Source organism: Lutjanus erythropterus, chromosome 22 (genome assembly GCF_056507025.1).
Source record: "Lutjanus erythropterus isolate fLutEry1 chromosome 22, fLutEry1.hap2, whole genome shotgun sequence".
Taxonomy (NCBI): domain Eukaryota; kingdom Metazoa; phylum Chordata; class Actinopteri; order Lutjaniformes; family Lutjanidae; genus Lutjanus; species Lutjanus erythropterus.
Genome location: NC_139338.1, coordinates 6,440,393 through 6,467,019, shown reverse-complemented (window position 1 = coordinate 6,467,019; position 26,627 = coordinate 6,440,393). Strand labels below are relative to the sequence as shown.

Below are 26,627 nucleotides of genomic sequence, written 5' to 3'. Positions count from 1 at the left end.
CGAAGACAGACTTTTCAAAAATTATATTATTTTTTTTTAATTACATGTCACTTTATATGCTAGTGCTGTTGTCTCAAATACTCACCCCTCACTGAAATACACGTCCCCAAGCTAGCTAGAAGCTAGCTATGTTACCTAGAGCAGAACTAACATTGTAACAGGGCATTCTTCCCCATTTTTTGACCCAGATGTGTTTGACTTTTGATAATATTACATGTACAATGTCAAGTACTGTGTTACCAAGCGTTCTGTTTGTACTTCAGAAGTGTTGGAGAGGTAACAGGTGTGAAACAGTAGCAAAAGCAGGTGTCAAGAAATGCAAGAGTCGATTCACTAATGGTAGAAACTGTAAACCACCATGTTCTGAACAGACACATTACAAACAAAAAGTAACATTTGCATTTTAACAAACTACTCAGCCCACCACTATATGCATGATGGACAATAGAGTTGGGCAATATGTTAAAATTTTACAAATGATCATCGTCAGGCCATCAATCGGTGACTGGTGATACCATCGTCCTCCCTCCCACCCCCTCCCGACCTCTTAGGTCTCAGCTGGGACATACACAAACGGCAAATTCACTTCGTTACGTACACTGCGTACATTCACTATGTCAAATAAACAAAATAAATGTACAAAGTGTCAAGAAATTAAATATTCTCACACTTATTTTCCTTTTTAAACGGAAAAATACAACCGTATACCTTTTAAATTCAAGCTTCTCTTTTTTACCAAACTAAAATGAACTTAATTGGCTCGTTAAATCCTTGGAAAATTCACTTCATTCAAACTCAACAGAAAAACATGTAAAACTCACCAAAACCATCTTTGTTAGTCTGCCCACTCTTTCAACAACCACCAACTCTGGTTTGGTCAAATTAAATCCTTAATTCAGCGTGTGAAAAGAGTGTAAAGAGAATAATTCTGCAGGCTGTTTATCTCTCACTCCACACCCAGCTCAGCACACTCATGGCCCGCAAGTGGGTGTGTCCTGAGCTGCTGGAAGAGAGCGTGGCACGCAGCAGCAGCTGACACTCTCGCATTCAAATATTGCCCCAAAAATTGGCCCAAAAGAAGATTCAGCCCATCGTCGGTAGACAACATATTTGTCCCCCAACCCGTATGGACAAGGTAAGCCATTACTACTTGCAACAATATTTCAACCTACATTACAAGCAGTGCACTCTGCTCGGATTTCAACACGTAGATAAATATATCAGTGGCTTTGTAATGAGCATTAACCTCACATTTATACGTGCAATGTCTGCAAACTGATTTAAAGCATAAATAAATGTTTGAGGTCCTGCTTATGGGAATAACTGAAACGTCTTTTTACCACAAGTGTTAAAATATAGGGTCAGGTGCAGGTATACCACTATGAAACAACCTCTTCATTTTTCTAATGCCTAGTCTTACTTCTGCTGTTGTTTTGGTGAATTCCTTCATTCAGTCATTCATCATCTGAAACTGCTTATCCTTGAAGGTTCACAGGGTCTGGAGCCTATACTAGGTGACACTGGACGAGAGGCGGGGGACACCCTGGACAGGTCGCAAGCTCACCACAGTGCTGACACATATAGACCAAACAACCCTTCACACACTTTAAGAATGAGCGGGAGTGGTGGCAATTTAAAATCACCAGTTATCCTAACTTGCATGTGTTTGCACTGTGGGAGAAAGCCTCGGTGAAAGTAAGTTTCCAAGCACTAACAGTGTAAATAATTGAAGTGTCTCGCTGTTCGCCGCAGTCAGTGAACCAGCATGTACAATATCATCACCCTTGAACTAGCACACCTAAATGGAACGCAGCCATTATTAAAGTCATTAATTAAACCTGTGCTTTTGTGGCTATTACACATCAAAATATCTGCATTGAGAAAGTCCTAACAGCAGTGGTGTATTGGTGTCTTGGTAAAGCGAATTCTATCCCTTAAAAATAGTTTTCGTTTTAATGTACCGAAGCAGATTGGCTTGTTTAAGAGAGCTTGAAAGCTCAGTACTTGTTGAGGTAACCCTGGCCTGAGTGGCATTGCACACTGAGCCGCTGAAATATTTTTGAGGAAGTCATATTATGCTCTTTGGTGTGTTCACTTCAGATTTATTTTACATTGTGTGCAGGATGAGCAAGGGTTGGCACAAGTGTTTTGAGTATACTCATCCTTTTCATTGACCTTCTTGTGGGTTACAGAATGACAGAATCTGTCAAGTAAGAGAAATTCCCAGAGTTTATCTATTTTATGGTGGTACTTTCATAGACTGGGAGGATGCACTGCAGTAAAAGCTTAAGACAGGGATCAAAAGTCTCCACGGCTGAGTAAATGCCACAGATTACGGGGAAATTTTGCAGGTCAGGCAGCAGGCTGGGGTTAGCTTGATAATCACCATCTGGACAGGCACTTTACTCAATGGAGGGCTCATGAAGCTGAACAGAGTTAAAAGTTTATAGTGAGCAGCTGGACTTGTATCATCAAGACCTGAGATCGGAAGGGATGAGGAGTGGAGGCAATGCTAACCACTAACCCAACAAATGTCCTGGGGGAATCTCTGCATATGGTGAACAGACGTTTTTTCACAGCAAAAACATTTTGACTTTGATAAGATTAAAAATGACTGCATTCAATTTAGGTGAGCCAGTTCCACAGTGCTGGTGCACGGTGGCTCAGTGTCATGGCTTGCAGGGACAGTTGATGATAATTTGTTTCACCTGTGCCTCTCCTGCTACAACAAGTCATAATGTCTGCAGTGAAAAAGGTCTATCCCCATGTCCACAGGTTGGTACACTGTACAGCCAACATGTACACTGTATACGCACCACTATCCATCTGCCTGTTAAGCAACTAGCTGCATCTGTTGCTGTCAACACTAATTACAAGTGATAAAGCCTTGAAGCTAATGAGCCGAGCTTTTGCACTGCAAAAACGAGCTAAAACAATGTCAAATGTAGCACCAAAACTACATGACAACAAAATCACTTAGACAAAAAGGGAAATGGAATTAATAAATTAATGTTCCACTATCAGTTTGAATGAATCTGTGCAGTAACTTTATGTGGCAGTCTCCACATTAAAGGAGCAATATCTAACAATTGTGCATGTAAAAATGAGGACAACAGTCCAAATAGAAAGTTGGAGACATAGACGGTATATGTCACATAGGTTAAATCCCTATTAAACCTACCATCTATGCTTGAAGCGAGTTGTTTCCCCCTGCCCCCTCCTCTCCAGAGCTCTTGCAGACTGCAGGAGCTCTGCAGGAATGCATAAACATAGACATATACACTCACCGGCCATTTAATTAGGTACCCCCCTTTTGCCTTCAGAAGTGCCTTAATTCTTCATGGCATAGATTCACCAAGGTGCTGGAAACATTTTTCAGAGATTTTAGTCCATATTGACATGATAACATCACACAGCTGTTGCAGATTTGTTGGCTGCACATCCATGATGTGGATCTCCTGTTCCACCACATCCCAAAGGTGCTTTACTGGACTGAGATCTGGTGACTGTGGAGGCCACTGGAGCACAGTGAACTCATGTCATGTTCAAGAAACGTGACATGTTGTATTTTCCTGCTGGAAGTAGCCATCAGAAGATGGGTACACTGTGGTCATAAAGGGATGGACATGGTCAGCAACAATACTCAGGTAGGCTTTGGAGTTTAAACAATGGTCAGTTGGTAGTAAGGGGCTCAAAGTTTGCCAAGAAAATATCCCTCACACCATTACACCACCATCAGCAGCCTGAACCGTTGATACAAGGCAGGATGGATCCATGCTTTCATGTTGTTTACACCAAATTCTGACCCTAACATCTGAATGTCGCAGCAGAAATCAAGACTCATCAGACCAGGCAATGTTTTTCCAATCTTCTATTGTCCAGTTTTGGTGAGCCTGTGTGAATTGTAGCCAGAGTTTCCTGTTCTTACCTGACAGGAGTGACACCCGGTGTGGTCTTCTGCTGCTGTGGTACATCTGCTTCAAGGTTCAACATGTGTGTTCAGAGATGGTCTTCTGCATATCTTGGCTGTAACAAATGATTATTTGAGTTACTGTTGCTATTCTATCATCTCGAACCACTCTGGCCGTTCTCCTCTGACCTCTGGCATCAACATCAGCAACATCAATTTTCATTTACTGTAAAACCTAAAGATGGCTGTGCCTGAAAATCCCAGCAGATCAACAGTTTCTGAAATACTAAGACCAGCCCGTCTGGCACAAACTACCATGCCTCCTTCAAAGTCACTTAAATCACCTTTCTTCCCAATTTTGATGCTCAGTTTGAACTTCAGCAGGTCGTCTTGACCATATCTACATGCCTAAATGCGTTGAGTTGCTGCCATGTGACTGGTTGACTAGATATTTGCATTAACGAGCAGTTGAATAGGCATACCTAATGAAGTGGCCAGTGAGTGTAGATGCCACATTGACCTCTGGATCTTAAACTTACATTTCTTGAGTAATTTTAATTAGTCGTTTTTATATTTAACTATGGGAACTATGTGGAGTGACTCAGAAAATACACTCTTTTCCTACTCCATATAAATCATACATCCTTGAATCTAACATGACTCATTAAAATCCGGATAATAGACGTCAACGTTAGAGTGCTTTCTATCCAGAAAAATGGCAGCGCACTCATTTACATGCATGCCTGTCTAATATGGTGGCGACGCTGACATATTATAACAATGGGCTGAGGTGGTCAACAACATGTAACTTCAGCTCTTGGAGCTACAATAACTTGATGTCATTTGTTTGAAGGAATGGGTAAATTAAAGGGATGTAGTAATTTAATTCAGGAGAACAAATTATTTATTTGAGGGAACAAATTATTAACTTGTCCACACTAAGGAGTAAAAAGCTGATACCTGATGTGCTCTGTAGTTAGTCTCCCCACTTTCCTTTGATAATAATTCAAACAGACGGGGAATGAACGAGTCCTAAAACACACAGTGATCTGATTACCTAAATAGTGTGGGGATTTGTTTTACATTTTCCCGTAAAATGTCACACTCATGTTTAATATTCTACGATTTCTTCTGCGGAGTGTAAACTCAAAGACCACAGACATAACTGATATTGCATAATCTTGTCAAAGTTACACACAGAGAGCTCAGAATAAGCCTGAATCATTGAACGATGTGGCTTTGTTTCTGTCCAACTCTCACCAGCTCTCCTCCCCTCCCTGATTTTTCTTGCTGTCTCCCCTGTGGGTATTCTCCTACCTCGTGAGGATCCCAGCCGCCCCTGTGCCGTCTGCTTGACAGTGCTCTGTCAAGCCCCAGCCTCATCTTCCTCCCCTTTTGTTGCCATAGAAACCGTCAGCCATGGAAAAGTACAAGCAAGTGGATTGTCTGGGAAAAGGACGGCGAGGGGTTAGCGACAGTCGGCCACACTGCAAGACAGCTGCAAAAACAAAAAAAGGAAGCAGGTTTGAGAATGGTTTCTGTCATTTGAGAGACCAAAGCAAATGTTGTTTCATGCTACTGAGGTTGGATTTATCTGGTGGGTTTAGATCCTGATATTTCTGGTGGTTTTAGCACTTTGAGGCGTGAAGTAATAACAGTGAAAAGTAGATTCATTAGTCACGCAACTTCCCCAAAGTCATCAACAATAAAAAAATTTTTTAAAAAACACCCATGACGACAAGCTACAAAACAGCCAGGAACTGAAGTGTCTCCAAAGTGCAGAAACAACATGTTCACTTTAAAAGTTATACACACATACAGGCTGGTTTATGTCACTTTACTGTGAAGATTGGGCAAATTAGGAGGATGATGCCACTAGATAACAAAGTGCTTGTGTAAGATTCTCGAAGATTTGCATGTTCAGCATCTCAAACTTCATCTCCATAGTTAATGGCCCAAGAAAAAGTAAGAGAAATGAGGCTTTTTAGGAGGAATAAAAATCAGAACTCGGCCCAGTGAAAAGCTACAGACGCCGGACTTGTTGAAATCCATCAGTCAGCTCTCTAACGTCACCTTCCACCACGATCGCTGCCAATCAGAGGAGTAGCTCAGTGGCAGAGTGGCTACAAGTTCACATGCAGGTGAAAGAAAACTTCGAAGGCAATTGTTAAAGCTGTAGTGAATGGATTTTTTTAAGGTTGTTTTAAGAGACATAAAACATAATAAAGCAAAAAGAAAAAGGCAATACATTTTCCATCAATGTCACTTATGGCTCTTCTGTGTGCATATAACATTTTTAAGTATAATTTCTGACAAATTCTTTTCCACTTGCCGATTCAATTCCATAGAAACAGAAAACTCTGAAGACTTAAAGGCGCCCTGTGAAATTTTTGACCACTATAGTTTTAATGATGTGTTTACAAGTAAATAAAGGACTAAATAATGCACATTTCTGTAACTGGTTTCACACTGTTTCACTCAACAGTTGGTGGCGGTGATGCACAAAGAGAAGTAGCATTGCACCTGTAGTACAGTGAAGAAGACAACAGCAACGCTACTGTAAACAATGCAGAATTTATAACATTTCAAGAATCTGTAATTCACACATTTCATGAGAAAGAAAGGCAGCTAACATGTTTGTTACACCTCATGGACGGTTTTAAAAAAAAAAGGAGGGTGGGATGTAAATAACTTCTGTTTACCTCCACAGGGCATCTTTAATATTAATGCTTCAGCAGATGGCCATGATCGCTGTTAATGTGAAGCCAAGGATCATGTTTATAGAATCTTATAGAGACCCACAATGTCCAGAGTTAAATTCAAGTTTTGTGAAATTGTTAAATAATTAAAGGAATAAATGCAGTATTTAAAATGTATTTCAATAATACAATAATTTAATAATGTCATGTGGAAAAATGGCAATATGAAATAAAACTGACCTTGAGATTTAATTGCAAAATAAAAACAAAGTCTACACCAGTCAAGAAAAAGAGGGCACTGTAAAAATTAAACATTTTGAAATGAAAATGACTGAAATTAAACAAAAAAGGTCAGCAATTAATTGAAAAATGTGTTTAAATATAATAACGTGCTGAGCTTTAAAAATGTTTTAGATCATTTCACAGATTTCATGGTTATATTATATATATATATATATATATATATATATATATATATATATATATATATATATATATATATATATATATATATATATATATATATATATATATATATATATATATATATATATATATATATATATATATTATAATTTATCTGTATTTTTCCATTTGATTATCTAATCTATAGAGTCTAATTTATTTGATTAATTGTGAACACTGTAGGTTTCCATAAATTGCCAATGCCAGTTTAAAATAGAAAACTTATCAGTTGTAATAACAGTGACTGGCACAAAATTGTCAGCAGGAAAAAAAAATGTATGTCCAAAGTGCAGAAATAATGTGTTTCATTTTAAAAGTTCCACGCACATTCAGGCTGGTAACTTTATTTAGAAAATGAGGATAATAATGCTACTATATAACAAAGTGCTTGTGTAAGACTCTTGAGGATTTGCATGTTCAGCTTCTCAAATTCCTTCATCTCACCAGTTTATGGCCCATAAAAAAGTAAGAGAAAGTTAGGCTTTTTTGGGGGAAAAAAGGAAATAAAATCAGAACTAGATCCAGTGAAAAAGAGCTGAAGACACTGGACTGAAATCAGTCAGCTCGAACGTTGGCTTCCACTACGCTGGCTGCCAATCAGAGCAGCAGCTCGGTAGGAGAGAAGCTACAAGTTCACATGCAGGTGAGAGAAAAGTTTACTTCAAACTATGAATTTTGAACACTTAAGGCTGCCGTACAATGCTAATACAAGTTAATAGTGGAAAAACTCAGTTAGCTAAATGCAGACCCACCCAGTATTTAATGAGTAGCATCAGGAAAACAACAACGAGACCTCAGATGAAACAGAAAGAAGTTTCTAACTTCTTCGGCTTATGAAAAAAACATATTCCCAGGCTGCTGACACCAATTTTATGTTCTCCTCTCTGGAATAAATTCTGCTGCCGATAACTCAGGTTCCTGCAGCTATGTCGGAAGTCTTCACATGCTCAAACTGTAGTCAGGCCAGGTCTGTTCACAGCAGACCTTCTGACATGTCAGAGCGGGAAAATCTCATGTGAAATTAATAACTTTAAAGATGACACTATTCCAATTAGATCCTCCAGTGCCAGCCTTCCACACTAACTGGGCTGTTTTATGTCACCTATTTGCGCAGCTCTACCCACCATCAATGTGATAAAGAGTCTGTCTAATTAGGCAAGGTGACTAGAAACGCCTGTGTGAGTGGGCAGAAAAAGAATTTAATTTATAGTTTAAAGCGTCTGCCCTCTCCTTTACTAGGAGTTTCTCATTAGGCCAGAGATATACTTGTTTTTAAGTATGCATTCACATATGCACACCATCATGGCTGCCTCCCGTATCCTGTGCATATTTAGAGCTATGGTTGTGTACATCCTCAGAAATTGCTGACACGAGAGCAAATGCATCACTGACAAGGAAGTATATCACTGGCATAAAGCAGCCATGAAAGTGGATGAAGTCCCAGCAAGCTAGTTTGCTAGCTTTGTAACTAGCATTCATTCACTGTAAATAGCAGCAACCTGAAGTAACCCAAGATGTCTTCACTTACTTTGGGTCATCCATCAAGGTAAATAGAAACACTTGTTTCTCATTGGCAGCCACAAAAAATAGCAAAAGTCTAAGTAAGCTAACTTGCTAGTTTTGAGGCATTACTTATTTTAGGCTGTCCACTTTCAGCGGTGAGGTTTCAGTAATGAAGGTTGAGCATTGTCTGACTCAAGTAATCATTTTGAGTTAAACTTTCTTTTAGTGTGTAGGCTGTACTGGTCTCTGTGTCTCTCTTAAGTCTTAAGTGTAGCTTAGCCCACTGTCTGTGTGATAAGTGGTCTGTCTAATCAGGCAAGGTAACTAGAAACATCTGTGGGTGGACAGAAAATTAAAAGACGGAGTTTAAATGATGTTCTCGGAGTTCCTCATTCAGCAGCCACAAAAATAGAAAGAAAGTCAGCAAGCTAGCTTGGTACCTAGCATTCGGTTTGAGTAAACACCAGCAACTTGATGTTGTTGACACTGAATGTCTTTATTGACTTTAGGTTTCCATTTTCTGCAGTAAGGTTTGAGTAATGAGGGATGAACGCTGACACTGGTGATCATTTTAATTCAAATTTTCTTTGAAGATAGTGGGCAACCTGTCTCTCTGCTTCTCTTAAAATCTTGTGTAGCTCTGCCCACTCTCAGTATCATAAAAGGTCTAAAAGTCTAAAAGGTTTAAATTGGTACAATAACAAGAAACACCTGTGGGTGGACAGAAAATTAAAAGATAGAGTACAATTAATGGTGAAAGCTTCTGCCTTTATCTCTACTCGGAAGTCCTCGTTAGGCATCCACAAAAATAGAAAAGGTCTAAGCAAGTTAGTTTGGTACCTAGCATCTGGTTACAGTAAAACACCAGCAACTTCCAGTCCACCAGACATCTTTACTTACTTTAGGTTGCCAGTCTTCAGCAGTGAGGTTTGAGTGTTGAGTGATGAACACTGACACTGGTAATAATTTTAATCAAATTTTCTTTTGCAGCCTGTACTCTATTGACTTTCTGCCTCTCTCAAAATCTTGTGCAGCTCAAACCTGTCAATGTGATAAGAGGTCTGTCTAATTAGGCAAAGTAACTAGAAACAGCTGTGTGGCTGGACAGAGAGTTAAAAGATAGAGTTCAATTCATATTTTATGTTTCTGCTCCCTTTACCAGGAGTTCCTCATTAGGCAGCCACAATAGCTTTGTAGCTCGCATCTGCTCACAGAAAACACCAGCAACTTGAAGTCCACCACATGTCATCAGTCTTTAGCAGTAAGGTTTTAGTATTGATTTCTCCCTGTATGTCTCAAAATCTTGTCTAACCAGGCAAGGTGACTATAAGCACCTTTATAGGTGGACACAAAGTTTTTCTCCTTATCTTTAGGCAACAAGGAGTTCCTCATAAGGCAACCACAAAGACAGCAAAAGTCCAGACATCTTTACTGAGGACGTCAAGCATCAGCAGTAAGGTTTCAGTAATGAGGGATGAATACTGACACAGATAATAATTTTGTGTACAACCTGTATTCAGTTGGTGTCTTTCTGCATCTCTTTTAAGTGTTATCAATGTGATAAGGCCAAGGCTCTGCACCACACCACACTTTCTCTACATTTCCATCAGGCCCTTAACACGTCACCGTAGGGTGGACACGGCTGCTGCTGATAAAAAGAATAAGAGCTAAGTTTGCGTCAGGTGTACTGATCACCACATCCTAATAATAACGCTTCCCAATGTTTGTTCATTAACTTGTGTACATCAGTCTTGTATCCATAATTAATTACATTAGCTGCAGTTGTGTTCACATGTAGAGGAGGAAATGTAAGAACTGTTACAGCTATGGGTCCACAGTTAAGCTGTTTGTACGGTTTATTCACTTTTTATGACTTTCTACATTTCACATAACATAAGTGGAGCACCTACCTGGGGAAATAAGATGTTGAAGGCGTCATCATTAACCATGACAGTGATTTCCAGAATTCCTTGAATTGGTAGCCCCACGCAGAAAATTCATTTCAATATATGTCAAGTTAAAGCATTAGTTTCGCAGCAGCTGTTTAGCTCAGTTGGTAGAGCATCCTCTGCAGCGACCGCTGGTTCAACTCCCGCCTGTGGCCCTTTGCTGCATATCATCACCTCTCTCTTCCCCCCTTTCCTGTCTACTCTTCAGCTGTACTATCAAATAAAGTTAAGGAAAGCCCAAAAATATATATAAAAAAAGCATTAGTTTGACATTTTGAGACATACATTTGTCTTCTGTCTGCAGGAGAGTTACATGAGAAGATTTATACCACTCTCATATCTGTTTGCTAAATATAGGGCTTCAGCCAGCAGTTGGTGGGCCTAGCTTAGCATAAAGAATGTAACTGCTAGCCTAGCTAACAAATCTACTTCCTATTTAAGCTCACTAATTATCTTTTTATATGTCATGGGGAGTTATGAGCCAGACAATTATAGCTTCTGAGAAGATTTCATTACTTTCAGACAGAGCTATCCAAGCTGCATCTCTGTTTTGTGCTAAGCTAAGCTATCAGGCTGCCAACATGTCCTCATGTCTAAACCACAGAAAAGGTCAATAGAATAGGCCAACACTGTGCTGCAGGGATGACGCCATTTTGTAGGCATCCTTGGAAGTTAACATCACTCTGTTTTTTCCCTCTGCAAAAAGCCAGTGTGATTTTTCCATTGGATATTGAATGCAGAAAATAAATGCTGTGGCAAACAAAAGTTTATGATACTCACCAAAATCATCTTCACAAGGGAACACCACTTTTATGATTTTCAAAGCATAAATGCAATCACCAGAAGTAAAAAGCTAACGTTGGGCTATAAACAAAATACCACAGATGGGTGACTCAACACCAGCCCCACAGAGTGACTTGTGTTCTGCATAATAATATTTAATGTCCCTGACAACCGCTGTAATCTCATTTAGCCAAGTATGAGCAGCTGCCTTTTTTAAGACCTCTAAAAGTTGGATATTTACAAACAGATTTTATGCCATAGAACAAAATGTGAAAATCTCTTAGCCAAACACCTTACTTTAGTCATCTAACCAAATACCCACTGACTTCCAGACAAGGGAACTGGAAGTGCTAATATGCTAACTCATTATTTCCAGGTTTTAGGAATCATTCCTGCAGCACTCTATGACTCCCAGAACAACATAAGCCCATAGGACCATACTTTAGGTACATTAAGTAAGTCATGTGGCAATAGTCACAAAACATTAAACACATGTTTAATACTGTGAAACGGCAGCAGAGAAACTACTTGGTTAGGTTTAGGTACCAATATAATTAACATATATATATTAATGATGGTTAATATATGTAAATTATGAATGCCATGTGACGGAAGTAACAGAAGTTATGTAGTGTCACAAAAGACATGTATACAACAAATAGTGAAAGTGAAGGGAGTTGGTTGGTTTACCTCACAGAGGTTGGAGGTGTGCAGCCTGTCCCTTGCAGCTCTTCATCTAACAGATCACTGTCGCTGCTCCTTCTGGTTCCATTACTCCCTGCAATATTTCAAACTGATCAGCTGTCCGAAATGCAAAAAATGACTGTTGTCTTGTGTTGTAGACACCTGCGATGAACAACAGTGGTAAAGCTTATAGTACTGACTGATATATTTTATTTTCAGCATATGTAACAAAGCTTAAGTAGCTTCTGTTTTTACGCGGGACTCAAACCTCTTGGGTCTCTTGGGGGGAAAGTTCTGAGTTTCTTTGATCCATCCATCCACTCTGACCTGACAATGGACACTAGAGCTCACCGCCCAACAATAAATGTTAATATGGGTTGTAAGAAGCTGCTTGTATAGACAATTTTTCCAACAACCATTTTTCTTGTGCAGACCAGCTGCAGGCTGCAGCCTTATATTTAATGGACATGTATGAGTTTGGCAGCAATCACAGTGGTCTCACTTTCATGCATCTGTCCTCACACTGCCGAGGGCTGAGTTTTTGGAGGCATGCAGTAAAAATCAAAGCTTATTGGTACCTGGCAACATGATTTCATTGTGATGATTTCTAGCTGAAAGAAAAGTGAGGCTTTATTTATTTCGAATAAACATTTCTTCACAGGAACAGAATGAAAGTTCAGCTTTAGTTCAGCAAGCATGAGAGCAAAGTGAATTTCAAATGTGCACAAATTGAATGTTATGGTATCCTGGCGTTAATATGCTGTTTTTTTTAGCATCAGCAAAAAATAATGAGCAGCTAGAAACATAAAAAATCATATAATCAAGTCATATAAAACATACAAGCTAACTGGCTAACAAAGCTGAAACTAATTCCCTACAAGCAAGTCAGCTCCTTTTTAAATGTATGGTAATCAGATTAATATAAGGTGTCAGATTGGAGGTAGGTGTTACAAGTTGATCTCATTCATAAAAGCCAGTGATGACAGGAAAGTCTCATCAGTGGCTCACAAGCTACACATTTGTTATGCAACCACACAAGTCTATTTAAGGCATCTTCAGAGGGATTTGGTCATCAATAATGAATGGCTTGCCCCTGTTTCAGAGTGGGCTCGTTTTAATCTTGATCACACGTTCGCAGTAAGTGCAGCTATTGCCTGAGAGCTAATTTACTGAATGGTAAATGTACCATATATACTGTAGCGGTGCCCAGAGTGTACACAAACGTCTATCCTCTGCGGAGCTTTATTTACGGATGTGTGTAGTTGTGGTATAACTGTCTCTGCTCTCCTACGTGATCACAGAAGTAAACAGTTGAGGAGGTATTTCAAGCTTTTTCTGAACACTAAGACTTTCTAGGTAAAGTAACAAATGAATACATAACAGTACAATCTTAGGAGTGTTTCTATCCAAATGTATTGCAAATTTTAACACAGGTTTTTGTACATCAGCAAAAGAAAATGTAAATAAATGTTTGTTTCCATCCACTCGCATTATGTGATTATTGAAGCTGGAGCTGATGTTGGTTCATCAACGTAATTAGTTGGCAGGTTTGTAAAGTAATGGATTACATGTAACACCATTACATAATCTGGACACAAAAAAGGTAACTGTATTCCATTAGAGTTACAAATAAAACAGACATAATCAGTTAACATCAATAAAGTTTGCACAACAAAGGAAGGAAAAGCTAATAAACCTAACAACAAACCTTAAATACTTAAAGCCGCAAGAATTTATGTATTAGTTGCTAATTAAATTAATCTGCATCTATTTTGACAGTGGATTAACCATTATGAGTCATTCCACCTCCTAAAATGTGAATATTTTCTGGTTTCTTTACTTCTATCTGGCAGTAAACTGAATATCTTTGAGGATGTTATCTTGGACTGTGGGAAACACTGATCAACATTTTCTGACATTTTATAGACCAAGTAACTAATTGCTAAGACTGTGATGGGATTAATTTATTGTTTAATTGTTTTCAGTTATTTTTTAATGAAAAAAGTCAAAAAAGTGACATATATCTGGGATTTTAGACATTTTAATGCAGGAATGTTGTATATTATAGCTTTTGGCACATTAACTCTTTTTCAAAAAAGGCAAAACACCTCAAACAAACATGAAATTTTTTTTTAATTTGTCATTTCTATCAACCTCTTTTTTAAAAGCAATTTTTCTTATTATTCTTATGATGGGAGAGCTGTAAAAAGCAAAAGGCCACAGGCTGGAAACAAACCAAGGCCCTTGCAGAGGAGTGGCAGCCTCAGTACACGGGATGCACACTCCACCAACTGAGCCATGGGGTTACCCTTCCATCAGTCTTTCTGAATGCAGCCATTGTGTTCAGATATTTCCAGCACCAAATGTTTGAGTTTGAGATTGAAAGATCATCAATGCTTCTCAGGTTTTGGTGTCTGTTCCTTTAGGATTAAAGAGTAAAAGCTTCATTTTACAGCTGCCATCGAGTGGCTCGAGTATGACTGTGCTCCTGAGGGGTCCCTTTGGTGGGGCTTGACATGGCTCAAGAGGCCCATCCTGCAAGAACGAATTATATTGCAGAGAGAGTACTGAGCCGGAATAGCAGATTTATTTCCTTCAGGTGAACGACCTTTATGTGACATCTTTTTATGCAGGGAGACAGATGCATACACAGCCACCACACAGTGTTTGAAAGAAACAGATCCAAGACCAGTGTGCCACCTGATGGCTGACCACCTTCCTCTGTCTGCCACATTCCCTCAGTACTTTACCCTGACAGTAACCAGGAAAGTTGAAAACTTTGTAAAATTCCATAATGGTCCTTTGAAAAGACTCACTAGTTTGCCCAGGAGGCACTGAGTCTACAAGTCATGCCTCATGTGGAACCTCTTTGGTATCACACTTTGAATCAAAGGAAAACACAAGCTTCTCCGCCACGACACAGTAGCAACTCTCTACATGACATGTTGTACCAGGTGCTACTGTACCAATCAGAGAACGTCATCATAAAAGTTACAAAGTACAATATAATAATACAACATAAACTGTAGATAAAATAGAGTAACCAAAAAGAAGGCAAGTCAAACTGAAAACATGTTTATGCTCTTGGTTGAAGGTGGCTCATGTTAGACATCTGCCAAGTGTCTTTTCAAAGTGCCTGCCCTTTTCCAAACAGTTTCTCAGGATGACTTCCCAGATAGTTCTGTGCAACAAACTATCTGGTGTGTCAGGTTAGGAAGTTACAGCAACTAGCTAGCAACAGCTCACAGCAATTGAACCGTTACCATAAATCACAGATTTCTGTGTTTGAGCACTGTCAAAAACATTTGGGATAATGTAAGCACACAATTCAACAAAATATATAATACATGTCTGCCATTTCAGACATGTAAATGCAAAAATGTTGCACAAGTTTTTCTGAATTTTGCTGTTTCCATCAATCTCTTTTTTTTCTGACTTTTTTACCTTTAGTGTAAAGAGATAGAAAAGAGGGAAGTAAGAATTCAGTAACAACACAGCAAAAGGCTACAGGCTGGAATCAAACCCAGGCCGCTGCTGGGAACACTTCCATCAATCTTTTCCAATGCAATACTTCAAAATGCGCATAAAATACACTGATAGAAACACAGCTATTGGGTTTGTATTCCGAGCTCCAAACGTGAAGTTAGAGATTAGAAGAACATCAAAAAAGCTTCATTCAACAGCTGCAATCTTCTCATCATCTATGATCACACAGCTCGAGTATGACTGTTCTCCTGAGGGGCCTTTTGGTGGGTCTTGACATGGCTCAAGAGGCCAATCCTGCAAGCATGAATTATATTGCAGAGAAATGATTGAAGTGGCACTGCAGGTTTATTTCCTTCAGGTGAACAACCTTTGTGCGACATCTTTTTATTCAGGGAAACTGAGTGCTTGAAAGAAACAGATCCAAGACCAGTCTGCTACCTGATGGCTGACCTTCTTCCTTTGTTTGCTACATTTCCTCAGTAGCTTAGTCACGTGAGTCATGCCTCACATGGAACCTCCTTAGTGTCAAACATGGGAAAGCAAAGGCTTCTCTTCCATGACAGGGTAGGAACTCTCTACAAAACATGCCATGCTGTACCAGGTACCAATGAACAGTGAGAAAGTTATCAAAGTTTTGTTTCTCTCTAATATGGTCAGAGAACTCAAGTGACCAAAAGAAAAATGTGAAACACTTTTATGCTCTCATTTTGCTATCACTGTCATTCATCACTAGAACATAGTACAGTAACAGTCTGACAAGTTCCAAATGCTTCCTTCTACAATGTCAGATGTCTAGAGCCTCAGGGGTCTACCAAGGCCCCTACAGCTTCACAGTCAAGTTGAATATTTCAGTTCTTTAATGTTTTTTCCTATTTTGTTCTGAGGCTTATTAGCTGGGTGTCACTGGCTCTGATGACTGAAAGCTGAGGTAGATGAAACTCCAAAAATAACACAAAACTTGCAACAACTGATGTTTTCAGCCACAAAAGAGTCAACCAGTCCACTAACTGACTCTCAAAACCACTGGTCAACACTGTGGATCATTGTAGACTAGTCGTTCATCTGTGGTCAGCCATGTTAATTCAACAGAAGGTATTTAGAGAAGGAGAGACTCCTGCTATCCCTCCCTGCTCAGACAAACTGCTGGTCCAATCAGACTGCAGCTCATATGTAAATGGCCTCTCAGAGCCAATCAAGGACTCTGCTACTTCACCAACCCCCACACTGGTCCTGCCTGAATTAGCCCACAATTAACTGGTTGTATTTGAGACCTTTATGATGAGAAGTGATCATTGTTACTGTGTAAAAAAATATGTCTATATCTTCTGACTTGAATACCTTTTGACAGGAGTCGATGACTACTAAAATGCAGTAGTCGTGAATTGAAACACGTTATGAACACAACAATCATTTTACGCTGATTCAGTGAACTTGGTGAGTCATATTTCTGGACCAGAATGTACCATATGCCAACTGTGCACTGTTTTTGGTCTCCACCAACTCCTAAGGGAAACATCTGGCTCTTCAGCTGCAAAATTCTCCACTGTGTCCACTAGATAGTCTCTAACTGTGTCCATCCATTGTTTGGTGTTAAGCAGGTAGTGAGAGTGAACTAAATCAGTAAATTTACAGGCTGGACAGCTAAATAATGAAACTCACTGTAAAGATCCTTAAAATTGTGGGGTGTTGCAGATCGGGGTGATAATTCTCTGTAGGTTAATCACTTAGAGCAACCCCTTTTTCTAATGTCTTTGTTGACACTTTGTCATTTGATGTCTTACTAATATATAAATAATGATTATAGCTGCTTTAAGGAAGTTGTGACGATAATGGAGACATTTATAAGAACTTAAAGAATGACTAAAGTGCAGCATGTGACTTTGTTGAGTAACTTTTAATCAGTGTAACATGTTTTGAAATCAAGGATGAGCTTAAAGACCTCATGAGTAGTCTGATATTTTTGCGCCAGTACACATGCAGAAAAGACTTCAGAGGAGATGATAAATTATACATACAGGATGTGCGTGCTGACTGCGCTGGAGACTACATCACAGTGTGTCTCAGCCTCCCAAACGTTTCATATTTTGTGAGAAAAATGCCATTACCATTTAGAGTCATTACTGTTTCAAAAGGTTACAGCATGGGAAAAAAATCAGCACGAGGCCAGAGAGTTTTTGGATTTATTCACGGGTGTCAATGTGAACTGAATTTTTCTGTGTTCTGCTGAGGAACAGAGTTTATAACAGCATGAAAAGTGTTTTTGTTGGAGGATTTTGGAGGGATGACTACACGAGTAACCGCCTCAGCCTGTTTGAGGGTAGATAAATTGGTATTTTACTGAGGATTTACAACTGCATACATTCAAAAATGTTGATTTGGATGGTTTCTAACAAAGTACTGTCCCAAGTGTCAGTGGTGATAAGTGATGCCTAAAATCTCTATTTATCTCATTCAATAAAAGCTTACAGAAGGAGCGTTGAGCCTGTCAGCACAATCTATTATGAAACATTACTACATACTGAAGTCTCACTGTTCACTGGTGATGCACAAATGTTGCAAAGTTACATGGTGTGATATCGGTTTTTCATTGCTGGGTGTGATTTTTCATTCTCTGCTTTTTAAACTACTCAGATTTTCTGCCCATGTGTGAATAGTGACTCAAAAAGGAAACCTTTCATTTACGTTTGCTGAAACATAAAATTACCTGTCATGAGGCCACTGTTCTGTATATATTTTCACATTTTGAAATCTGATCCCTGCATTAGTTTGACCGCGGGGCGGTGTTGTTCGCATGTAGGCTCCTGGGGCCTATATAGTGTTGGGGCACCATGCCTCCGGTACATCACTGAGCCATATTTAAGGTCCGCCCAAAAAGTCCTGAACACAGACATCATGAACAACAGTTCACAAATAGTTCAGAACAGTACTACATAGTTCTGAGTCTTTTCATGTTTTCAGCAACTATTTTCTAACATGTATAATATGTTTGGAAGGAAACCTCCCCTTTTCCTTTACCCAGAATTTAAGTTAAGTTTTGGATGTTTTTAGGATGTTTTACTTATATCTCCTTCAATATCAGAATATAGACTAGTGTCGGCTTGCTTTGATTGTTCTCTGCCACCACATCTATCTCTATTTTGAAGTCACTGCCAATGTTCTGCACAGGTGGTGTTCATTTTCACTGTCACCCTCCTTTTCGTCACGCTGGACGGACAGCTTTAGCTCACCATCCAACCATTCAGTGCAATTAAAGACTTAATGACACACTCTGGTGCAGCCTGTCTCTGCCTTCTACCAATTTATTGCTATAACTAGCCATTTAGCTTAGTGGAGATCTTCATGCAAAACTGGCAAAATCAAACTATTCAAGCTTTACTGAGCCGAATCCTCTCGAGCTATAACTTTATTTACAGTGGCAGCAGCCTTGACAGGCTCCCCAGCCCACTTCTGGCTAATTCCCACAATTCACACAGTCAGTCTCTTTTTTCACTCTCACTCTGCAGTCTGAGGAACATTCATAAATGTGACAGTATCGTTCCTGGGAGAAAAATGCATTTACCTGTCTGAGACCGAATATTAAGAGGTAGGGGGTAAGGGAGCGATCGGGAGAGATGAGGAGAGGGAAGAAAATACTGGAGGGGAGGAGGGACGGGATGACAGAGAGAGGAAGTGATGAAGTGTGTTGGATTACAGGGTGACATTGAAAGAAGCCGCTCTGTCCCTTTTTACTCCATCCCTCTTTTTCACTGTTCACACCACGCTCTTCACTTCCCACGTATCACCCACCTCCCTCCATCCCCCAATCTGCGAGGGTCCCCCAGCTGCCTGGTGGCACCACACGAGTGCCCGTCAGCGCTCCGGAGTGTCACAAACATTTTCCCAAGGCGTGCGTGAATGAGATCATTGTCCTTTGCTTGCGACGCTGCACGGCAGAATGGAAGGAGGGAAAGTGAAGGAGGGGGAGGGGAGGGGAAAAAGAGGTGAAATGAAAATGAGAGGAGAGCTGACAGAAGATGAGGGAAGGAGAAGACTGGAGAGGAAATGAAAGGAGAGGAGGAAATGAGAAAATAGGAGAGGAGAGAAAGAGGATAAGAGGAGAAAAATTACATGGTTGACGAGAAGGATAAGAGGGCAGGGAAGGAGATAAATACAGGGTTAAAATGGAATAAAAAGGAAAAGAAAGGGTGGGAAAATGAAACGGGGTGAGACGAGGAGAGGGAAGGAGGAAATTGAGGAAAATGAGAAATAAAAGGGGAGGAGAAAAAAGAAGAATGGAAGGTGTAAGGAGTGAAAAGTCATGGGAAATTACAGGTGAGATGCAAATGTGTTGAAAGGTAGAAGAGGAAAGGAACGAAGGAGGGATGAAAAATGAACACAGGCATTCTTTTGAGGAGGAAATAAAAAGGAGGGAGGGGAGTGAAGGCAGGTACAAGGTCAAAGGATGAAAAAGGAAATGCAGAAAGGAAGGAAATAAAAGCAAGGGGAGACGTAAAGAGAGATGTAAAGGCAGAGAGAAAGAAGGGGAAAAGGACAGTAAAATGAGCAAAATGACTAAACAGAAGTAGCTGTTGTGACAAAGGATGATGAAAGCAGAGGAGGAAATAGAGCTCCTGACAAAAGATGCGAGGAAACAAGAGGGCATGTTGAAAGGAGAGCAAGATGAAAAAAAACTCCAAATAAGAGAAACAAGAAAAGAATACAGAAAGAAAGCAAAAAAAGGATAGGATGCAGATGGATGACACTGTTCTCATGAGGACAGAGTAAAAACTAGAATTACTTCCTTGCAGTTGTAAGCTTCTGTCAATCAGTCACGGTGCAGTTTACATCCATGTCTAATCCAGAATCTTACAAGCAGTGCTGCCAGATGAAAAAATACACCAGTATCATACTGCTACTTTAACTTTTAGCTGTTCTCAAACAAGGTTTTCTTTCAGTTTATGGAAATATAAAAATGATCGTACATGCAGCCTTTTTTGGAATTACTGATCATATATATCTAGTCTCAACTTTGATGTGTATGAAGTGTATTTTTTGAGCCCAAGTGTAGGTTTGTACCAAATTTGAAGAAATTCCATCGAGACGTTCCTGAGATATCACATTCACGAGAATGGGAGGGATGTGATGTCACAGTGACCTTGACCTCTGACCTCCAAATCAGTTAACCCTTGAGTCCAAGAAGACATTTGAAGAAATTTCTTCAAGGCAGGAATGGGACGATCGGACGGACAGGTAACCTGAAAACATAATGCCTCTGCACCAAAGACAAAAATCTTTTGGTTCAATACAAAAATTAAAGGGATAGTTCACCCAAAAATGAACATTCAGTCATAAGCTACTCACCCTGATGCCAACTGAAGGTTGGGTTTAGTTTTTTAGTCCACAAAACACTGCTGGACTTTCACAGGAAAACAACGCTGCAGAATCTCCCAAACAATGGAAGTCAATAGTGACCAGTAAAAAAAAGACAACAGAATTCATCTGGTGTAAGCCCAGTCTCCTAAAGCCCCAACATGCCAAGCTGACTAAAAAAGTTATTTACACCATGTTTTTAGCCTGAATCTTCACTGTAGATCTTTAGTTTGGAGCCATGTTCACATGCACATACACACTGTCTGAACTGGGTGTGTGTGGTGTGACAGTGTGCAAATAGCATGTTGGGGCTTTTTTTTCCCCAGTTATTTGTTATGTATGAAAACTGGTCACCATTCAGTTCCATTGTTTGGGAGATTCTGCAACACTGTTTTCCTGTGAAACTCCAGCGGTGTTTTGCCGACAAACATAATAAAACCGACCCTAAATCGACATGAGGGTGAATAGATAATGACTGAATTTTCATTTTTGGGTGAACTATCCCTTTAAAGTAACTTAAGTGTTCTCATACTTCACTCAAAATTGTGATTTTTCTTGGGAATCAGACTCAACAATCTACTACCTTCTATCTAGCAGCTTTAATTAGCTCACTATCTTGAAAAAAAAATTACATTATATATTCAGCCTCCAACATTTTAATATTTTGGCTCTGTATACTTTTCTGAATAACACTGTAAAATGCAGAACAACAAAATGAGTAGTTACAAAGGAACGAGTGAGGATGGGTAGTGAGGATAATGATGGGTTAGTAGACAACAGGCTGGGAGATACTATATTAAGAAATCATTAATTAGTTCATAACTATGGAATTGTCATACTGACTCTTTCTCCATGACTCATTTCTGATTAACTCTGAACAGCCTGCTGAGTGGCACACACTATTTTCAACTAGTTAATTACTATTAGTTAATTAATTAAGTTTTATTGTTAATCTGAGCAGGAAGTCAAAATTGTCATTTTCTCAACAGGACTCCTCACATCAGTTATTTTCAAATAAGAGTATTCAGGTATGTGACAACCTGACCGTGCTGTGCCCCTCCATGAAGGTACTTGTTATAGTCAGGACTATGGTGATTTCTGCTGTTAAAGGGATAGTTCACCCAAAAATGAAAATTATCTACTTGCCCTCATGCAGATTGAAGGTCGGGTTTAGTTTTTTAGTCCACAAAACACTGCTGGAGTTTCACAGGAAAACAGTTGCAGAATCTCCCAAACAATGGAGGTGAATGGTGACCAGTTTATAACCAAATAATAACCAAAAAAACAAACATAAAATGCCTCCATACTGCTCATGTGGTGTAATCCAAGTCTCCAAAGCCCCAGCATGCCAATTTGACTTGAAAGACGTCATTTACACCATTTTTTTAGTTACTTAGCTTGGACCTATGTTCACGTGTGCATGCATACCGTCACCGAAACCACACCGAAATGTGTGTGTGTGGTGTGATGGTGTGCCATGCAAGTGAAAAGTGAATGACATGTCAGGGCTTTAGGAGACTTGGATTACACCAGACGATTACTATGGAGGTATTTTCTGCTGTTTTTTCTGCTTGAAAACTGGTCACCATTTATTTCTATTATTTGGGAAATTCTGCAATTTCAAATCTCCTGTAAAACTCCAGCAGTGTTTTGTGGACTAAAAAAGTAAACCCGACCTTCAATCAGCATGAGGGTGAACCAGGAAGTGGGTTAGTTAACTGTCATAGATACTTTACAACAGACAGTTTGGTTAATCATTTTACTGTTCACCTTCCAAATAAGTTTGTATGATTGCTTGTGTTGTGTTGTCCTGTCTGTCTTCTCTTCTTAGCAAACAAACTATACTAAACTATAGTATAAGTAGAAGTATTAATTCTATATTATATTAAATATCAATATAAGAGTTACTGATACAAAATGATGGTTAAAATTAGGCCCATTTTGTCATGGTAAGCAGGTGATTTTGGGGCACCATACAAGCGCCAACTCTCACACACACACGTATATACTCTTAATATACGCATTTTAAAGTTTTGGTAGGTTCTTTAGGCCCAGACTAATAAGTAAAGAAGAGCTGAAGCTAGAGACGGGTCATATTTAAAGATGAACTGACCAACAATCTCATTTGCAGTCCTCTCTGTGACACTCACATTTAAACTGTTAGACTTTGAGCTTGCAGGCAGCATTCAGTGGCTGGCTGCTGTCTTCTGAATAATAAACGCTACCAAGCTGAATAAACACAGCCGCCGATATCATCATCCCAGATATCAGATGTAACGGCAAACAATAAAAAATCTGAGCTCCTGTGTGTCTTTGCCAATGAAAGACTTTCATTGTTCCCAAATGATCACAAGGGAGGTGGTGCCACTGTGGAGTGTTACAACAAAGCTCCACCCTGGAAAAATTAACTTTTTCCTTGAGCAAACATTTATATCAGAGCCGCACAACTTGTATTTCAGTTTGTGCTCTAATAAGATGTGACTGATCCCCACTAGGATTAAAAAAAGTACACTTTCTAGACAGCTGTCAATCAACATTGTAAATGTATGGTGATTGACCGATTCTACTGTGTCCCTGTACGATACGTTGCCGTGTTCTGGGCAGTTCTTCCTGGAAAGGCCTCCTAGACCCCTCAGACCAAAGACCAGAAAGTGGCACAAAATTTTCACGTACATGGACTGGAATTGTCAATATTTTCCATGACAATCAGCTTGACCTCTAAACTAATGAAGATGAAAGTCGAATAAAGAGCAAGAAATTCTATGTGGTGACGAGGTCAGGGTGGATGAACAGGTCAAACACAGGACTTTCACACAAGAGACTGGAGTTTGGTTCCCATGTGACTGTTGATGTTAATTGTTTTTAAAAACTCATTATTCTAACCCAAATCATGATCTTTTCCTGAATCTAACCAAGCAGTTTTGGTACCTAAACCTAACCAAGACCATTATTTTGGATGTGTAGCCAGATGTTGCATATTTATTGCTAATCTGACTGCAGCATGAGAACAGTATTGGATTATACAAGAGTCTGAAAGTCATGCAGAGGGAATGCACACCAATGTAGATTAAATTTCTAGACTATTTCACAAACTGCCGTGAGACTGTGTTGCATGTACACACCAGCAAGCCAGAAACTCACATCAATCTAAAGACCATACCTGTCTGGAGTAGATTATATAAGGTATAATGAACAGTGGGCAGGTCATTACTGTGAAATAAATCCCAGCAGGATGATGCAGGACTTGAATCATCCTGCATCCTACATTATACTGCTTATTACATGGTTACTTACCCAGAAAAAAGGAATACTTGGCATGCGTTTCTATGATACAAAATATTAATTTTAAAATGATTTTATGGCTTCACTTCAAAACAGTGACCTTCTCACTTGACATTATCCTGCTTCTTTTATGATTATGTAGCCAAAAAATCATTAAAAATATTAATTTTAAAATGATTTTATGGCTTCACTTCGCAAAAGTGACCTTCTCACTTGACATTATCTTGCTTCTTATATGGTTATGTAACCAAAAAAAATCATTTATTTGATACAAAATATTAATTTTAAAATGATTTTAGTGATTTAATTGTGATTTTATTGCTCCTCCAGAGTCTCTGATCAGAACTGTGTCCAGAGCAATGATCTGTTCTTCATAACATTGGTCTGTTATACAGAAATAACAGACCTTGGAATGCTGTAATTGACCAATCATAATTGAGCATTTACAAAGCCACATAATAATCTCAGATACAAGAAGGTTAAATAAAAGTGGACGGTGAAACGACTAGGCTAACACTGCTTCCTCCATTTTGGAGTTCTCAGCTCTCCGTTCCATCAGAGCCCAGCACTGTTAAAACAGTTGGCCGACGGCTTGAATTAACATGTCAAAGTTAATTGAAGTTGAACTTCACGCAAATGATTTGTGCAAATTTACTTTGCCCCCTGTCAGTGAATCCACAGATCACAGCTAAATCAATTCCTTTCAATTAAATCCCTGCTTTCAATGCTGCTGTGACTGATCCTCAATAATGACACCCTTTTAAAAACACTTTAAATGTTTGAAGAGCAGAAATATCTTTAACAACTCCACTCCGATATTAAAGTTAGAACATTTTGAGATTTAAAAGGTTACATAATTGGTCACTATTGTGCTGAGCCCAACAGACATTTATTCATATGTAAATGTCAGAGATAATTGGCATCATATTTTTTCTTAACAGAGTCGAAGAAAAACAAAGATAGAGGTCGAGAGCAAAAAGAAAATCTGTCCTGGGGCTGTTTTCTTTCTCCACATTGTTTTGCAGGCACACGGCAATGTCAAAAGGAGGCGACTCAATTTCAGACTCACACACAAAACAGAACACACCCATAGCACAGGCCTACCTGCATGCAGCTAAAAGCCGCAGCCTTACTTGTGTTACACGGGCCCCGGTTGCTGAGTCACCGTGTGTCACGGCTGATTCACATTCCAGGAGACTGAACAATGTTTGCGTCTATCCCGAGGATACGCAAACCACAGAGGAGCCTCCTGCCAGGAAAGGCAATAAAGAAGGTGTAATTGGAGAGGGTTGAATGGAAAATGTCAGGTCTGTTGTTGCCTTTCAAACACAAAAGGTTGTGTATTCATACAGATTTTGGCAAATGTCAGGTCAGCTAGTGTTGTCACCGAGCCGGCACAGCCTAAAGGACACATCACCACATGATCTCTCTGTGTCTGACTCCGTCTTATCAAACACACACGCTTCATAAACTGAACCAGGTCAGGCACAGCAGTAGGAACATGAATAAATTAAACTTGTTTAGTAATCAAACTGTTTTTTTTTTATGTACCAAACATTCAAGCATGGAGCTAAAGGCCAAGGATACAGCTTTTTTTTCCAACCATTACTTTGATTAATCTCACTTCCATTTAGACACAATATTAAAATCAACATTCTGAGGTGGCCTTTCTTACATTCCTATCTGATTTCTGTTACCTGTGGATGTCAGTGTGGTCGCAAATGGATAATGGAAGCAATCTTCTTCTTTTACAAACACCCCTGCTGATGTGCTACCCATTAAAGAGATAGTCTGGATTATTTGAAGCAGGGTTGTATGAGGTACTTCTCAGTAGTTTATTACTTATAGTCAATGGTGGTCAGCAGAGAGGAATACTAGCTGTGGGCAGGGTCAGCAGCAAAACGTATTTTAGCTATAATATCAGTTCAAGTGATGGGTATATTTAGGAACCCCAATTTCAAAAAAGGTTGGGACGCTGTGCACAACAGAATGTAGTGATTTGCAAATACTTTTCAATCTATATTCAATTGACCATAGTACAAAGACAAGGTATTTAATGTTCAAACTTATTCATTTTTTGTTTTTACTGCAAAAAGTTGGAACTCTGGCATGTTTATGACAGGTCTGGACTGCAGGCAGGTCAGTCTAGTACCTGAACTCTTTAACTACAAAGCTACGCTGTATAGACTGTGTCTTGGCATCGTCTTGCTGAAATTAGGAGGGACGTCTCTGAAAAAGACGTCGTCTAGCAGCATATGTTGCTCCAAAACCTGTTTGTACCTTTCAGCATTAATGGGGTCTTCACAGATGCTGACTTTTGATGTTAGTGATAGTAAAAACCTGGATGATCTTTCATTCTTTAGCCCAGAGGACACAACGTCCATGATTTCCAAAAAAAAATTCTGTGAAATATATGTGAATGACCTAGCCTTTTGAGGGACACAGTCATGATGCTGTCACCTGTTAACCTGTTCACCTGTGGAATCAAATCAGGAGTTATTCTCTTCTCTTCTTTCT

General features: G+C 39.4%; 1 long non-coding RNA gene across 1 annotated transcript in view; it reads right to left on the bottom strand.

Annotated features, from left to right (window-relative positions):
• Nucleotides 1-26,627, bottom strand: part of LOC146306553 (uncharacterized) — a 103,785-nt gene that overhangs the window by 57,677 nt on the left and 19,481 nt on the right. The window contains exons 3-5 of the long non-coding RNA XR_014769004.1: nucleotides 25,215-25,359; nucleotides 12,000-12,087; nucleotides 5,228-5,408 (exon numbers count right to left, since the gene is read on the bottom strand). This is a non-coding gene — a long non-coding RNA (uncharacterized LOC146306553). The remainder of the gene's footprint in view (nucleotides 1-5,227; nucleotides 5,409-11,999; nucleotides 12,088-25,214; nucleotides 25,360-26,627) is intronic.